The 17500-nt window shown below is 46.8% G+C and overlaps 1 protein-coding gene across 2 annotated transcripts in view; it reads left to right on the plus strand.

The window, feature by feature from the left end:
* The window catches only part of LOC124009656 (CUGBP Elav-like family member 5), an 80863-nt gene that overhangs the window by 35669 nt on the left and 27694 nt on the right, over positions 1-17500 (plus strand). The window lies entirely within an intron of this gene.

The following is a 17500-nucleotide window of genomic DNA, read 5'->3' on the forward strand; positions in this document are numbered from 1 at the left end:
TGCGTGTGTTGTCAGGAGGCAGGGTGTAAATGTTTTCTAACCCAGTCCACCACATCAGCTGATAATAGTGTCTCTGTCTCTGCTGTTCTTGGCCCCTGCCCAACAGTCGATTTTCTGCCCCAGTTTCACTTACAGCAGGCCTCTCTTCTGTTCAGTGTGTGTATATAGAAAAAATATGCAATATAGCCAAACATACAGTACACTTTGTCCTATACCTCTCTCTGTAATCTCTCCGTGAATTGTACATATTGGTTATAAAGAAACCAGCACAGGGATGTTGTTGACGTATAGAATGGTCCTGCTGCAGTCATTAGTGGTCTCTGTGGACGGCCTGGCACTTTATTACAGCCATAAAACAAACCCTCATTTTCTACTCCTATTGATTCCTGTCTCTGTTCTGTGTTCACCCCCACCACACAATGATATGTAGTCCAGGCCCTGTATCTATTCACAAAGTGTCTCAGCATGGGAGTGCTGATCTAGACACTTTGTGAATACGGGCCCTGGAGTGAATGGAACACATTTTCTATGCTAACCTGATTCAGATCTGCATCTGTATATTTATATGTATGGCATAACAAAGACAGTTAGAGCAGTAGATAGTTCGAAGATGATAGAAACAGCAGAACACAGAACGCAGCTCCACAGCCTATCAGAGCACAGAGACAGGTTGTCAGGGGCAACAGTTGCTTCCCCCATGATTTTGTATTATACTTACTTAACCCTTATTTTACCAGTTAACTTGACTGAGAAAACGTTCCCATTTACAGCAACAACCTGGGGAATAGTTACTTGGACCCTGGGGATGATTAGTTGGCCATAATGATATGAGGGACAGATTTTCACATTTCCATAGCATATAAATCCTATCTGGAATTTATCACACACACACACATGCACGCATGCATGCACGCAACACACACACACACACACACACAAATATATATACTTATAAACAATGTGGATTTATGCAGAGAGCAGTCCTGAATCAATCAGCTAGCTAATTAACTCTGCCTCCAACAAGCCCTTTAAACTGTTATTGCTATCGAGACCTGGGCTCTCCAACCCTGTTCCTGGAGAGCTATCCTCCTGTAGGTTCTCTCTCCAACCCTGTTCCTGGAGAGCTACCCTCCTGTAGGTTCTCTCTCCAACCCTGTTCCTGGAGAGCTACCCTCCTGTAGGTTCTCTCTCCAACCCTGTTCCTGGAGAGCTACCCTCCTGTAGGTTCTCTCTCCAACCCTGTTCCTGGAGAGCTTCCATCCTGTAGGTTCTCTCTCCAACCCTGTTCCTGGAGTGCTTCCATCCTGTAGGTTCTCTCTGCAACCCTGTTCCTGGAGAGCTACCCTCCTGTAGTTTCTCTCTCCAACCCTGTTCCTGGGGAGCTACCATCCTGTAGATTCTCTCTCCAACCCTGTTCCTGGAGAGCTACCCTCCTGTAGGTTCTCTCTCCAAACCTGTTCCTGGAGAGCTACCCTCCTGTAGATTCTCTCTCCAACCCTGTTCCTGGAGAGCTACCCTCGTGTAGGTTCTCTCTCCAACCCTGTTCCTGGAGAGCTTCCATCCTGTAGGTTCTCTCTCCAACCCTGTTCCTGGAGAGCTACCCTCCTGTAGGTTCTCTCTCCAACCCTGTTCCTGGAGAGCTTCCATCCTGTAGGTTCTCTCTCCAACCCTGTTCCTGGAGAGCTTCCATCCTGTAGGTTCTCTCTCCAACCCTGTTCCTGGAGATCTACCATCCTGTAGGTTCTCTCTCCAACCCTGTTCCTGGAGAGCTTCCATCCTGTAGGTTCTCTCTCCAACTCTGTTCCTGGAGAGCTACCATCCTGTATGTTCTCTCTCCAACCCTGTTCCTGGAGAGGTCCATCCTGTAGGTTCTCTCTCCAACCCTGTTCCTGGAGAGCTACCCTCCTGTAGGTTCTCTCTCCAACCCTGTTCCTGGAGAGCTACCCTCCTGTAGATTCTCTCTCCAACCCTGTTCCTGGAGAGCTACCCTCGTGTAGGTTCTCTCTCCAACCCTGTTCCTGGAGAGCTTCCATCCTGTAGGTTCTCTCTCCAACCCTGTTCCTGGAGAGCTACCCTCCTGTAGGTTCTCTCTCCAACCCTGTTCCTGGAGAGCTTCCATCCTGTAGGTTCTCTCTCCAACCCTGTTCCTGGAGAGCTCCATCCATCCTGTTCCTGGAGGTTCCTGTAGGTTCTCTCCAACCCTGTTCCTGGAGAGCTTCCATCCTGTAGGTTCTCTCTCCAACCCTGTTCCTGGAGAGCTTCCATCCTGTAGGTTCTCTCTCCAACCCTGTTCCTGGAGAGCTACCCTCCTGTAGGTTCTCTCTCCAACCCTGTTCCTGGGGAGCTACCCTCCTGTAGGTTCTCTGACCAACCCTGTTCCTGGAGAGCTACCCTCCTGTAGGTTCTCTCTCCAACCCTGTTCCTGGAGAGCTACCCTCCTGTAGGTTCTCTCTCCAACCCTGTTCCTGGAGAGCTACCCTCCTGTAGGTTCTCTCACCAACACTGTTCCTGGAGAGCTACCATCCTGTAGGTTCTCTCTCCAACCCTGTTCCCGGAGAGCTACCATCCTGTAGGTTCTCTCTCCAACCCTGTTCCTGGAGAGCTACCCTCCTGTAGGTTCTCTCTCCAATCCTGTTCCTGGAGAGCAACCATCCTGTAAGTTCTCTCTCCAACCCTGTTCCTGGAGAGCTACCCTTCTGTAGATTCTCTCTCCAAGCCTGTTCCTGGAGAGCTACCATCCTGTAGGTTTTCTCTCCAACCCTAATCTAGTGCACCTTCTAAAAATGTTTTGCTGGTTAATAAACTGACCCAGGTTAGTTACAACTGGGGTTGGATTGATAACCTACAGGATGGTAGCTCTCCAGGAACAGGGTTGGAGAGAAACCCTACAAGATGGTAGCTCTGGAGAGCCCAGAGGAAATGGTTGGAGAGCTCAGAGGAAATGGTTAGAGAGCCCAGAGGAAATGGTTGGAGAGCCCAGAGGAAATGGTTGGAGAGCCCAGAGGAAATGGTTGGAGAGCCCAGAGGAAATGGTTGGAGAGCCCAGAGGGGTACACTATGTCTGAAGCTACATCTACTCAGGGTCTTCTAAAGCTAACCAGCTTCAGTTATCTTCACATTCCAGCTCAAGCTTCATTCGTACTACGACGGTGGATATTGCTTGTCCGCCTGCCGCTAACTCTAGCAGGCTTTTAACTGTGCGTGCATGTCGCACGCGGCTAGTCGTACACCAAACTCTAGCAGGCTTTTAACTGTGCGTGCATGTCGCACGCGGCTAGTCGTACACCGAACTCTAGCAGGCTTTTAACTGTGCGTGCATGTCGCACGCGGCTAGTCGTACACCGAACTCTAGCAGGCTTTTAACTGTGCGTGCATGTCGCACGCGGCTAGTCGTACACCGAACTCTAGCAGGCTTTTAACTGTGCGTGCATGTCGCACGCGGCTAGTCGTACACCGAACTCTAGCAGGCTTTTAACTGTGCGTGCATGTCGCACAATCGACACCGAACTCTAGCAGGCTTTTAACTGTGCGTGCATGTCGCACGCGGCTAGTCGTACACCGAACTCTAGCAGGCTTTTAACTGTGCGTGCATGTCGCACGCGGCTAGTCGTACACCGAACTCTAGCAGGCTTTTAACTGTGCGTGCATGTCGCACGCGGCTAGTCGTACACCGAACTATTCATTGAGACAATGATCCACAGGCAAGTCAGTGCCACCTTTTCATGTGTGCCAAAATCAAAATGAAAGTCAAATGATCTTGCTAATTCAGCAGGCTATGGTGTGAAATGGCTTGTTGAAGTGCTGTCATGTAGTATGTAGCATATGGATCTGGTCTAGACACTGTTATAACTATACCCCCTCCTCCTCCCCTCTCTCTCTCTCTCTCTCTCTCTCTCTCTCTCTCTCTCTCTCTCTCTCTCTCTCTCTCTCTCTCTCTCTCTCTCTCTCTCTCTCTCTCTCTCTCTCTCTCTCTCTCTCTCTCTCTCTCTCTCTCTCTCTCTCTCTCTCTCTCTCTCTCTCTCTCTCTCTCTCTCTCTCTCTCTCTCTCTCTCTCTCTCTCTCTCTCTCTCTCTCTCTCTCTCTCTCTCTCTCTCTCTCTCTCTCTCTCTCTCTCTCTCTCTCTCTCTCTCTCTCTCTCTCTCTCTCTCTCTCTCTCTCTCTCTCTCTCTCTCTCTCTCTCCCTCTCTCAATTAAATTAAATTACATTTAAGGGCTTTATTGGCATGGGGCACATATGTTAACATTGCCAAAGCAAATGAAGTAGATAATAAACTAAAGTGGAAAAAACAATAACATTTAACAGTAAACATTACATTACACTATACCATTACATTACACTATACCATTACATTACACTATACCATTACATTACACTATACCATTACATTACACTATACCATTACACTATACCATTACATTACACTATACCATTACATTACACTATACCATTACATTACACTATACCATTACATTACACTATACCATTACATTATTCCAAAAGAATAATGACATTTCAAATGTCATATTATCTGTAAATAGCTACAAAATACAAAAGGGAAAATAGATTAACATAAATATGGGTTGTATTTACCATGGTGCTTGTTCTTCACTGGTTGCCCTTTTCTTGTGGCAACAGGTCACACATCTTGCTGCTGTGATTGCACACCGTGGTATTTCACCCAGTAGATATGAGAGTTAATCAACATTGGGTTTGTTTTTTAATTCTTTGTGGATCTGTGTAATCTAAAGGAAATATGTGTCTCTAATATGGTCATACATTGGTCAGGAGGTTAGGAAGTGTAGCTCAGTCTCCACTTCATTTTGTGGGCAGTGTGCACATAGCCTGTCTTCTCTTGAGAGCAAGGTCTGCCTACTTTCTCAATAGCAAGGCTATGCTCTCTGTGTCTGAACATAGACAAAGCTTTCCTTAAGTTTGGGTCAGTCTCAGTGGTCAAGTATTCTGCCACGGTGTACTCTGTTTAGGGCCAAAGAGCATTCTAGTTTGCCCAGTTATTTTGTAAATTATCGTTTTGTTTTTGCATGATTTGGTTGGGTCTAATTGTGTTGCTGTCCTGGGGCTCTGTGAAGTCTGTTTGTTTGTGAACAGAGACCCAGGACCAACTTGCTTAGGGGGCTCTTTTCAAGGTTAATCTCTCTGTAGGTGATGGCTTTGTTATGGAAGGTTTGTGAATTGCTTCCTTTTAGGTGGTTGTAGAATTTAACGGCACTTTTCTGGAATTTTATAATTAGTGGGTATCGTCCTAATTCTGCTCTGCATGCATTATTAGGGGTTTTACGTTATACACAGAGGATATTTTGGCAGAATTCTCTCACTCTATCTCCCTCCCCTTTGTCTCTCTATATATCTCTCTCTCCCTCTCTCTCTCTGTCCCCCTCCTGCTTTCTCTCCCCCCCCTCCCTCCCTCCCTCCCTCCCTCCCTCCCTCCCTCCCTCCCTCCCTCCCTCCCTCCCTCCCTCCCTCCCTCCCTCCCTCTGTTCTTATCTCTCTCCCTCCATCCAACAGTTATCCAGTATGACAACATCACTTCTCTCACAAACAGGAGAGGCTATTCTGGCTCAGAGGGGCCTTGTGAATCCCACCATACATGAGCACACACAAAAGGACATTCGAAAGCTCACACACAAACACACATACAGTACACACACTCTGTACTGGGCCAAATTGAGTGGATGACATAATTGTAGCATGAACATCAGAATGCATGTGCACACATGGACACACACACACACATGGACACACACACACATGGCTCTAGGAATATACAGTGGTGCAAAAAAGTATTTAGTCAGCCACCAATTGTGCAAGTTCTCCCACTTAAAAAGATGAGAAAGGCCTGTAATTTTCATCATAGGTACACATCAACTATGACAGACAAAATTAGAAAAAAATCCAGAAAATCACATTGTACGATTTTTAATGAATTTATTTGCAAATTATGGTGGAAAATAAGTATTTGGTCAATAACAAAAGTTTATCTCAATACTTTGTTATATACCCTTTGTTGGCAATGACAGAGGTGAAACGTTTTCTGTAAGTTTTCACAAAGTTATCACACACTGTTGCTGGTATTTTGGCCCATTCCTCCATGTAGATCTCCTCTAGAGCAGTGATGTTTTGGGGCTGTTCCTGGGCAACGCGGACTTTCAACTCCCTCCAAAGACTTTCTATGGGGTTGAGATCTGGAGACTGGCTAGGCCACTCCAGCTCTAACTCCAAAATGTTTTTGGACACTGTAAAGTCAATGTAAAGTCAATGAAGAATAAGTTCACCTCCTCCCAGCTGCCCACTGCACTAAGTCTAGGAAAGTCACCACCGATTAATCCACAATAATCGAGAATTTCAATAAGCATTTCTCTACAGCAGGCCATGCTTTCCTCCTGGGTACCCCAATCTCAGCCAACAGCTACGCACCCCCCGGCCCAAGCCTCCCCAGCTTCTCCTTCACCCAAATCCAGAGAGTAGATGTTCTGAAAGAGCTGCAAAACGTGGACCCGTACAAATCAGCTTGGCTAGACAATCTGGACCCTCTCTTTCTGAAATTATCAGGCGCCATTGTTGCAACCCCTATTACCAGTCTCTTCAACATCTCCTTCTTATTGTCTGAGATCCCTAAAGATTGGAAAGCTGCCACGGTCATCCCTCTCTTCAAAGGGGGTGACACTCTAGACCGAAACTGTTGAAGACCTATATCTATCCTGCCCTGCCTTTCTAAAGTCTTCGAAAGCCAAGTTAATAAACAGATCACTGACCAAGCAATATCATAACTGCCATCGATAACAGACAGTACTGTGCAGCCGTCTTCATCGACATGGCCAAGGCTTTTGACTCTGTCAATCACCAGATTCTTATCGGCAGACTCAACAGCCTTGGTTTCTCAAATGACTGCCTCGCCTGGTTCACCAACTACTTCTCAGATAGAGTTCAGTGTGTCAAATCGGAGGGCCTGTTGTCCGAACCTCTGGCAGTATCTATGTAGGTACAACAGGGTTCAATTCTCGGGCCGACTCTAAACTCTCCTTCCAGACTCAAATTAAACATCTCTAATCCAAAATTAAATCTAGAATCGGCTTCCTATTTTGCAACAACGTGCCTCCTTCACTCACGCTGCCAAACATACCATTGTTAAAACTGACTATCCTACCGATCCTCAATTTTGGCAATGTCATTTACAAAATAGCCTCGAACACTCTACTCAGCAAACTGGATGCAGTCTATCACAGTGCCATCCGTTTTGTCACCAAAGCCCCATATACTACCCACCACTGCGACCTGTATGCTCTAGTCGGCTGGCCCTCCCTACATATTCGTCGCCAGACCCACTGGCTCCAGGTCATCTATTAGTCTTTGCTGGGTTAAGCTCCTCCTATCTCAGCTTACTGGTCACGTTAACAACACCCACCCGTAGCACGCACTCCAGAAGGCATATCTCACTGGTCATCCCCAAAGCCAACACCTCCTTTGGCCACCTTTCATTCCAGTTCTCTGCTGCCAATGATTAGAACGAATTGCAAAAATCGCTGTAGTTGGAGACTTATATCTTCCTCACTAACTTTAAACATCAGTTATCTGAGCAGCTGACCGATAGCTGCAGCTGTACATAGCCCATCTGCAAATTGCCCACCCAATCTACCAACCTCATCACCATATTGTTTTATTGACTTTTTTGCTCTTTTACACATCAGTATTTCTACTTGCACATCATCATCTGCACATCTATCACTCTAGTGTTAATTTGCTGAAATTGTATTTACTTGGCTACTATGGCCTATTTATTGCCTTACCTCCTCACGCCATTTGCACACACCGTATAGAAACTTTTTTCTATTGTGTTATTGACTGTACGTTTGTTTATTCCATGTGTAACTCTGTGTTGTTGTTTGTGTCGCATCGATTTGCTTAATCTTGGCCAGGTCGCAGTTGAAAATGAGAACTTGTTCTCAACTGGCCTACCTGGTTAAATAAAGGTGAAAAAAAATGAAAAGGGGTTGGGGTCATTGTCCAGTTGGAAGAGCCATTTGCGACCAAGATTTATCTTCCTGACTGATGTCTTGAGATGTTGCTTCAATATAGCCACATCATTTGACTCCTTCATGTTGCCATCTATTTTGTGAAGTGCACCAGTCCCTCCTGCAGCAAAGCACCCCCACAACATGATGCTGCCACCCCTGTGCTTCACGGTTGCGATGGTGTTCTTTGGCTTGCAAGCCTCCCCCTTTTTCCTCCAAACATAACGATGGTTATTATGGCCAAACAGTTGTATTTTTGTTTCATCAGATCAGAGGACATTTCTCCAAAAAGTGCGACCTTTGTCCCCATGTGCAGTCTGGCTTTTTTTATGGTGGTTTTCGAGCAGTGGCCTCTTCCTTGCTGAGTGGCCTTTCAGGTTATGTCGATATAGGACTCGTTTGACTGTGGATATAGATACTTTTGTACATGTTACCTCCAGCATCTCAACAAGGTGCTTTGCTGTTTTTCTTTGATGAATTTACACTTTTCACACCACAGTACGCTTATCTCTAGGAGACAGAACGCTTCTCCTTCCTGAGCGGTATGATGGCTGCATGGTCCCATGGTGTTTATACGTGTGTACAATTGTTTGTACAGATGAATGTGGTACCTTCAGGTGTTCAGAAATTGCTCCCAGGATGAACCAGACTTGTGGAGGTCTCCATTTTTTTTTTTACTTAGCTGATTTCTTTTGATTTTCCCATGATGTCAAGCAAAGAGGCACTGAGTTTGAAGGTAGGCCTTGAAATACATCCACAGGTACACCTCCAATTGACTCAAATAATGTCAATTAGCCTATCAGAACTTCTAAAGCCATGACATAATTTTCTGGAATTTTTCAAGCTGTTTAAAGGCACAGTCTACTTAGTGTATGTAAACTTCTGACTCACTGGAATTGTGATATTAGATAGAATAGAATAGAATTATAAGCGAAATAATCTGTCTGTAAACAATTGTTGGAAAAATGACTTCTGTCATGCATAAAGTAGATGCCCTAACCAACTTGCCAAAACTATAGTTGTTTAACAATACATTTGTGGAGTGGTTGAAAAACAAGTTTTAATGACTCCAACCTAAGTGTATGTAAACTTCCGACTTCAACTGTATGTGGCTGCGTGTGTGTGTTTATTCATGCAAGTGTGTGTATTCATGTGTGTGTGTGTGTGTGTGTGTGTGTGTGTGTGTGTGTGTGTGTGTGTGTGTGTGTGTGTGTGTGTGTGTGTGTGTGTGTGTGTGTGTGTGTGTGTGTGTGTGTGTGTGTGTGTGTGTGTGTGTGTGTGTGTGTGTGTGTGTGTGTGTGTGTGTGTGCGCATGTGTGTGCGCGTGTGTGTGCGTGTGTGTGTGTGTATATGTGGTCTGTCTCTTCTCTCTTTACATTGAGTCCACAGTATCAGGGATTAGGGGGAGAGAGGAGCAGAGCAGATTAATATAGGTCAGTCCACTGAGCTCTGAGACTGTGATTATCTATACCTGAACACTGGAGAGACCTTGGATACAGGATACATTCACTCTCTAGATCAGGGATCTCCAACAGGTATGTCCCGAGCTACCAGTAGCTCGCAGCCCTCATATGTGTAGCTCGCCAAACAGTTCAGAAGTAGGTCTACATGCCATTTTTCATGTGTTCCATCTAAAACTGTCATAAACAAATCTCACAAGTAACTGACATCACAAGCTCTCTGCTACTATCTAATCAGTACAACATTCACCTAATCCCACAGCTGGTTAGCCGCTATTGGCTTAAAAAGCTAAACCTAAACACAATATCTGCCAATTAATTTCCAGCAATATTGCTCCTATCTGTCTGTGTGGTGAGCTCATTTCATGTGAAGTCAGTTCTGTGAAGAACATGTAAAATAATTTTCATTGCGTGCACAGAGTGCACCCCCCTACACGTTTATATTACATATGTGGTGTTCGGGTCCACTGGACCCAAGGGTAATAAAAGTGTAGAAAAGTGTGTGTGTTGGTGAAAACAAGTAAAAAGGTTTGCTGTGTGCCTTCATAATGTCTTCTTCCTCCCTGGGCCTGCTGTTTCAACATAGCACCAAGAAAATTGTCTGTCTGTCTCCCTGCCTGTTTTATTTAAAAACAAATAGTAACAATAACCTTTATAGAACGGTCTGTCTGCCTGTCTCCCGCTTTTCTCACACTCTTTACCTTATGTAGTGTGAAACTACACAATGTCCTGCAGAAACCTACACGATGTTTTTACAATACATTATCTTGACACATTGTAAAACATTATGTATTTTCCCACACCCCAGCCAGGTGCAAATTGGGGGAGGGACACAACACATAAATAGCTTTGCATGTGAGGCTCCTTACCACAATCAATCAGTTTGGCAAAAATGATCTCTGCTCAGAAAGCTAGTGTGGAAGAGGTGTCTTCCACTTTGATGAAGAAATCTCTGAATATGAGGATCATGTCTCTGTCAATTTGGAGTCTGACAGTGAGATGGAAAAAGAGGATGAGATTGACCCTCAGACAGCCCCAGGACCAGCACATCAGCAGCCAGCCCCAAGACCAGCCCATCAGCAGCCAGCCCCAGGACCAGCCCGTCAGCAGCCAGCCCCAGGACCAGCCCGTCAGCAACCAGCTCATCAGCAGCCTGAAGGAGGAGAAATATGGATGTCAAATAATTGTGAAATTGAATGGTCTTCTTGCCCAAGGAATGAGTCACCCCGCATGGCTGCCAATGTGATAAGGATGCAACCAGAACTGCCGCAGATGGCGGTTACTCATGTGCAGGACATAAAGTCTTCTATTGAACTGTTCATCCCAGACACCATCCAGAAAATCATTTTTGGACTGCACTAATTTGGAGGGAAGGCGTGTTTTTGGAGAGAGATGAAAGGAGATGGTCTAAACTAATTTACTTGCATACGTTGGGGTTCTTATTCTTGCTGGTGTTTTCAGATCCAATGGGGAGTCCAAAGAATCCCTGCGGGATGCATAAACTGGCAGAGAACTTTTCCTTGCAACAATATCTCTGGAAAACGTCCATATTATTTCCAGGATTATCTTCTTTGATAACCAAGACATCAGACCAGCTCAGCGGCAGAGAGACAAGCTAGCTGCAATCAGGCCAGTGTGGGACAAGTGGGTGGACTGCCTTAGATGGTTGTTTTCCATGGTCTTAGATGGTTGTTTTCCATGGTCTTAGATGGTTGTTTTCCATGGTCTTAGATGGTTGATTTCCATGGTTTTAGATGGTTGATTTCCATGGTTTTAGATGGTTGTTTCCATGGTCTTAGATGGTTGATTTCCATGGTCTTAGATGGTTGTTTTCCATGGTCTTAGATGGTTGTTTCCATGGTCTTAGATGGTTGATTTCCATGGTTTTAGATGGTTGTTTCCATGGTCTTAGATGGTTGTTTTCCATGGTCTTAGATGGTTGTTTCCATGGTCTTAGATGGTTGATTTCCATGGTCTTAGATGGTTGTTTTCCATGGTCTTAGATGGTTGTTTCCATGGTCTTAGATGGTTGATTTCCATGGTTTTAGATGGTTGTTTCCATGGTCTTAGATGGTTGATTTCCATGGTCTTAGATGGTTGTTTTCCATGGTCTTAGATGGTTGTTTCCATGGTCTTAGATGGTTGATTTCCATGGTTTTAGATGGTTGTTTCCATGGTCTTAGATGGTTGTTTTCCATGGTCTTAGATGGTTGTTTTCCATGGTCTTAGATGGTTGATTTCCATGGTCTTAGATGGTTGATTTCCATGGTTTTAGATGGTTGTTTTCCATGGTCTTAGATGGTTGATTTCCATGGTTTTAGATGGTTGTTTCCATGGTTTTTAGATGGTTGTGTGCATATATTTACATATCATCCAGAGAACTACTTACAAAAGTGATTCGACCACCTGTTTTGCATGTGCAACTCGTCCTCCACCAATGCAAAGTAACTTTGAACTTGTTTCTTAGCTTTCTAACTTATTTTACCCAAGAAGTTCAACAGTTCTGATAATACCTGTCAACAGCAGACAGACTGCTGTGGTTCGACACATCAGAGAGATGGAGGGCAAGGTGTTTACTGCTACACCACAGCCCTTCGATATCAACCAGCCTCAGGCCACAACACAAACACACATACACACATACGTGCACCTACGTGCACAGACACACACACTCACAAACACACGCACGCACCCATACATGCAAGCGCACACACATACACACACACATCATCCCCATCTCTCTTTGATGTGTTCCCCACACTCCAAACACATTCCAAACACATTTTAATCCAGGATACATTTATGGGGATGTTCAGGATGGTATTTGAGAATGAAGTTTGTTGCTTATAGCACATCTACGCAAGCACTGCAAGAAACTCAAACTTCAGATGTTTTCTGCTACTTTTCATAATGATTTTAAGATGTTTATGCTTGATCTTCCTTGGCAGAGAAATTGACGCACTACTTCTGAATTAGCATAAGCTATTCCTTAATTAATCAGTACCTGAGTATCCATGTCATACATGATAGTGTCTAACTGCCTTATCTACATGTACTGAACGCATGCATTAGCCCACTGAACTGATACCTAGGCGTTTGCTCAGACAGATCTCAGTGGAGAATCTCAACTGCATTTCCTTGATTCCTCTCTTGATTCCCATTGGATAAGAGGGGAGGGATCTCTGACCTCATCCAATGGATTTTAAGGAGGCGAGGAGAGAGGAAGCAAGGAATCAAGAAAATGCAATTGAGGTTCCGATAAGGTGACTCATCACACTAGTTTTTTCAGTAGTTTTTCCAGAAGTTTTTCCAGACTTAATATCACATCCAGTTGCTGTAAGAGACATGAGAGAGATGAGAGATTCATGGAGGTTAGGCCTTTTGAAGCTATTTTCTTCTGCTCCTGTTTGGTTCCCTCTCTCCTCCAGCGTAATCCGTTTCTCCCTGGCCTCTGGACCAGGGACTACTCTCCCTGGCCTCTGGACCAGGGATTACTCTCCCTGGCCTCTGGACCAGGGACTACTCGTCTCTGGCCTCTGGACCAGGGACTACTCTCCCTGGCCTCTGGACCAGGGACTACTCTCCCTGGCTTCTGGACCAGGGACTACTCTCCCTGGCCTCTGGACCAGGGACTACTCTCCCTGGCCTCTGGAACAGGGACTACTCTCCCTGGCCTCTGGACCAGGGACTACTCTCCCTGGCCTCTGGACCAGGTACTACTCTCCCTGGTCTCTGGACCAGGTACTACTCTCCCTGGCCTCTGGACCAGGTACTACTCTCCCTGGCCTCTGGACCAGGGACTACTCTCCATGGCCTCTGGACCAGGTACTACTCTCCCTGGCCTCTGGACCAGGGACTACTCTCCCTGGCCTCTGGACCAGGTACTACTCTCCATGGCCTCTGGACCAGGGACTACTCTCCCTGGCCTCTGGACCAGGTACTACTCTCCCTGGCCTCTGGACCAGGGACTACTCTCCCTGGTCTCTGGACCAGGTACTACTCTCCCTGGCCTCTGGACCAGGTACTACTCTCCCTGGCCTCTGGACCAGGGACTACTCTCCATGGCCTCTGGACCAGGTACTACTCTCCCTGGCCTCTGGACCAGGGACTACTCTCCCTGGCCTCTGGACCAGGGACTACTCTCCCTGGCCTCTGGACCAGGGATTACTCTCCCTGGCCTCTGGACCAGGTACTACTCTCCCTGGCCCCTGGACCAGGGACTACTCTCCCTGGCCTCTGGACCAGGTACTACTCTCCCTGGCCTCTGGACCAGGGACTACTCGTCTCTGGCCTCTGGACCAGGGACTACTCTCCCTGGCCTCTGGACCAGGGACTACTCTCCCTGGCTTCTGGACCAGGGACTACTCTCCCTGGCCTCTGGACCAGGGACTACTCTCCCTGGCCTCTGGAACAGGGACTACTCTCCCTGGCCTCTGGACCAGGGACTACTCTCCCTGGCCTCTGGACCAGGTACTACTCTCCCTGGTCTCTGGACCAGGTACTACTCTCCCTGGCCTCTGGACCAGGTACTACTCTCCCTGGCCTCTGGACCAGGGACTACTCTCCATGGCCTCTGGACCAGGTACTACTCTCCCTGGCCTCTGGACCAGGGACTACTCTCCCTGGCCTCTGGACCAGGTACTACTCTCCATGGCCTCTGGACCAGGGACTACTCTCCCTGGCCTCTGGACCAGGTACTACTCTCCCTGGCCTCTGGACCAGGGACTACTCTCCCTGGTCTCTGGACCAGGTACTACTCTCCCTGGCCTCTGGACCAGGTACTACTCTCCCTGGCCTCTGGACCAGGGACTACTCTCCATGGCCTCTGGACCAGGTACTACTCTCCCTGGCCTCTGGACCAGGGACTACTCTCCCTGGCCTCTGGACCAGGTACTACTCTCCCTGGCCTCTGGACCAGGTACTGCTCTCCCTGGCCTCTGGACCAGGGACTACTCTCCCTGGCCTCTGGACCAGGGACTGCTCTCCCTGGCCTCTGGACCAGGGACTACTCTCCCTGGCCTCTGGACCAGGGACTACTCTCCCTGGCCTCTGGACCAGGTACTACTCTCCCTGGCCTCTGGACCAGGTACTACTCTCCCTGGCCTCTGGACCAGGGACTACTCTCCCTGGCCTCTGGACCAGGTACTACTCTCCCTGGCCTCTGGACCAGGGACTACTCTCCCTGGCCTCTGGACCAGGGACTGCTCTCCCTGGCCTCTGGACCAGGGACTACTCTCCCTGGCCTCTGGACCAGGGACTACTCTCCCTGGCCTCTGGACCAGGTACTACTCTCCCTGGCCTCTGGACCAGGGACTACTCTCCCTGGCCTCTGGACCAGGTACTACTCTCCCTGGCCTCTGGACCAGGGACTACTCTCCCTGGTCTCTGGACCAGGGACTACTCTCCCTGGCCTCTGGACCAGGGACTACTCTCCCTGGCCTCAGCACTGATACCAGATGGCCCTAAGCCTGGTGTGGAGATGAAAACACACATACACTCGCACGCACACTTGAACACATGCACACACACGCAAGCTTATATACACACCCACACACATGAATAAAAGGTGATTGGGGAGAGAGTGGGAGTCGACAGTGTTTGCGTGTGTGTGAAGGGGGAAGTTTTGTAGGGCAATGGAAGGGGGGTGAATATGAGAAAGGGAGGGCTAGAATGTGGAAGATCTCACTTGAATAGTGCTTTTGGGGGGAGTCAGCAGGAGAGGGGGAGGGTTGAATGTGTGTGTGTGTGTGTGTGTGTGTGTGTGTGTGTGTGTGTGTGTGTGTGTGTGTGTGTGTGTGTGTGTGTGTGTGTGTGTGTGTGTGTGTGTGTGTGTGTGTGTGTGTGTGTGTGTGTGTGTGTGTGTGTGTGTGTTGTTAGAGGGAGGGTTGAGTGGAGGATCTGACTTGAATTGTACGTATGAATCTTTCATCCTGTTCTCTACACTCGTCTGATGCTCTCTGAGCTCTGGTGGGGGAGAGGAGCATCTCACAGTCTGTTTTTAGTTTCTAGGACAGAGCGGGCGAGAACATACACAAACACACACACAGACTTATGTACACACACATACACAAACACACTGCCCGGACCCCCAAGGGCCTGGATTTACTGTAAAGCATTTAATAAATGAATTGATGAGAAGCAGTTAATGATTGCAGTGGCGTGATGAGGGGCATATTATCCTGCTTACTGCATACAGTATGTTTATTGTAGAGTATCCTGCTTACTGCATACAGTATGTTTATTGTAGAGTATCCTGCTTACTGCATACAGTATGTTTATCGTAGAGTATCCTGTTAACTGCATACAGTATGTTTATCGTAGAGTATCCTGTTAACTGCATACAGTATGTTTATCGTAGAGTATTCTGTTAACTGCATACAGTATGTTTATCATAGAGAGAGAAAGGCATGCAGTGAAAGAGAAATCAGGGACAGAACAATATTACTACTCATACCAAGAGACAGATGAAGAAAGAGACAGACAGAGAGAGAGAGAGAGAGAGAGAGAGAGAGAGAGAGAGAGAGAGAGAGAGAGAGAGAGAGAGAGAGAGAGAGAGAGAGAGAGAGAGAGAGAGAGAGAGAGAGAGAGAGAGGCTGGATAGGGAGGGAGACTGATCCTCCGATCTGTAATAGAGTTGACATCTTTATAGGAGACAGAGGGACTGATCCTCCGATCTGTAATAGAGTTGACATCTTTGTAGGAGACAGAGAGACTGATCCTCCGATCTGTAATAGAGTTGACATCTTTGTAGGAGACAGAGAGACTGATCCTCCGATCTGTAATAGAGTTGACATCTTTGTAGGAGACAGAGAGACTGATCCTCCGATCTGTAATAGAGTTGACATCTTTATAGGAGACAGAGAGACTGATCCTCCAATCTGTAATAGAGTTGACATCTTTGTAGGAGACAGAGAGACTGATCCTCCGATCTGTAATAGAGTTGACATCTTTGTAGGAGACAGAGAGACTGATCCTCCGATCTGTAATAGAGTTGACATCTTTGTAGGAGACAGAGAGACTGATCCTCCGATCTGTAATAGAGTTGACATCTTTATAGGAGACAGAGAGACTGATCCTCCGATCTGTAATAGAGTTGACATCTTTGTAGGAGACAGAGAGACTGATCCTCCGATCTGTAATAGAGTTGACATCTTTGTAGGAGACAGAGAGACTGATCCTCTGATCTGTAATAGAGTTGACATCTTTGTAGGAGACAGAGAGACTGATCCTCCGATCTGTAATAGAGTTGACATCTTTATAGGAGACAGAGAGACTGATCCTCCGATCTGTAATAGAGTTGACATCTTTGTAGGAGACAGAGAGACTGATCCTCCGATCTGTAATAGATTTGACATCTTTGTAGGAGACAGAGAGACTGATCCTCCGATCTGTAATAGAGTTGACATCTTTGTAGGAGACAGAGAGACTGATCCTCCGATCTGTAATAGAGTTGACATCTTTGTAGGAGACAGAGAGACTGATCCTCCGATCTGTAATAGATTTGACATCTTTGTGGGAGACAGAGAGACTGATCCTCCGATCTGTAATAGAGTTGACATCTTTGTAGGAGACAGAGAGACTGATCCTCCGATCTGTAATAGATTTGAAGACTTGTTGTTTTATTTGATTTATTTAACCTTTATTTAACTAGGCAAGTCAGTTAAGAACAAATTCTTATTTACAATGGCGGCCTACACCGGCCAAACCCGGACGATACTGGATCAATTGTGCACCACCCTATGGGACTCCCAATTACGGCCGGTTGTGATACAGCCTGGATTCAAACCAGGGTGTCTGTGGTGACGCCTCTAGCATGGACATGCAGTGCCTTAGACCGCTGCGCCACTCGGGAGCCCAAGTGAGAGACTTGTCTCCAGTAGCTCTCTACTCTGGTCTGATCACATAGACCCTCAGTGTGATTTACATTACTGATGCAAAACACGACACTGGGTGTGTATGTGTCAGCTTCACAGTTCACACTCTTGATGCAACACACTGCCACAACCAGTATG

The sequence above is a fragment of the Oncorhynchus gorbuscha genome, linkage group LG22 (genome assembly GCF_021184085.1).
Source record: "Oncorhynchus gorbuscha isolate QuinsamMale2020 ecotype Even-year linkage group LG22, OgorEven_v1.0, whole genome shotgun sequence".
In the NCBI taxonomy this organism is placed as follows: Eukaryota; Metazoa; Chordata; class Actinopteri; order Salmoniformes; family Salmonidae; genus Oncorhynchus; species Oncorhynchus gorbuscha.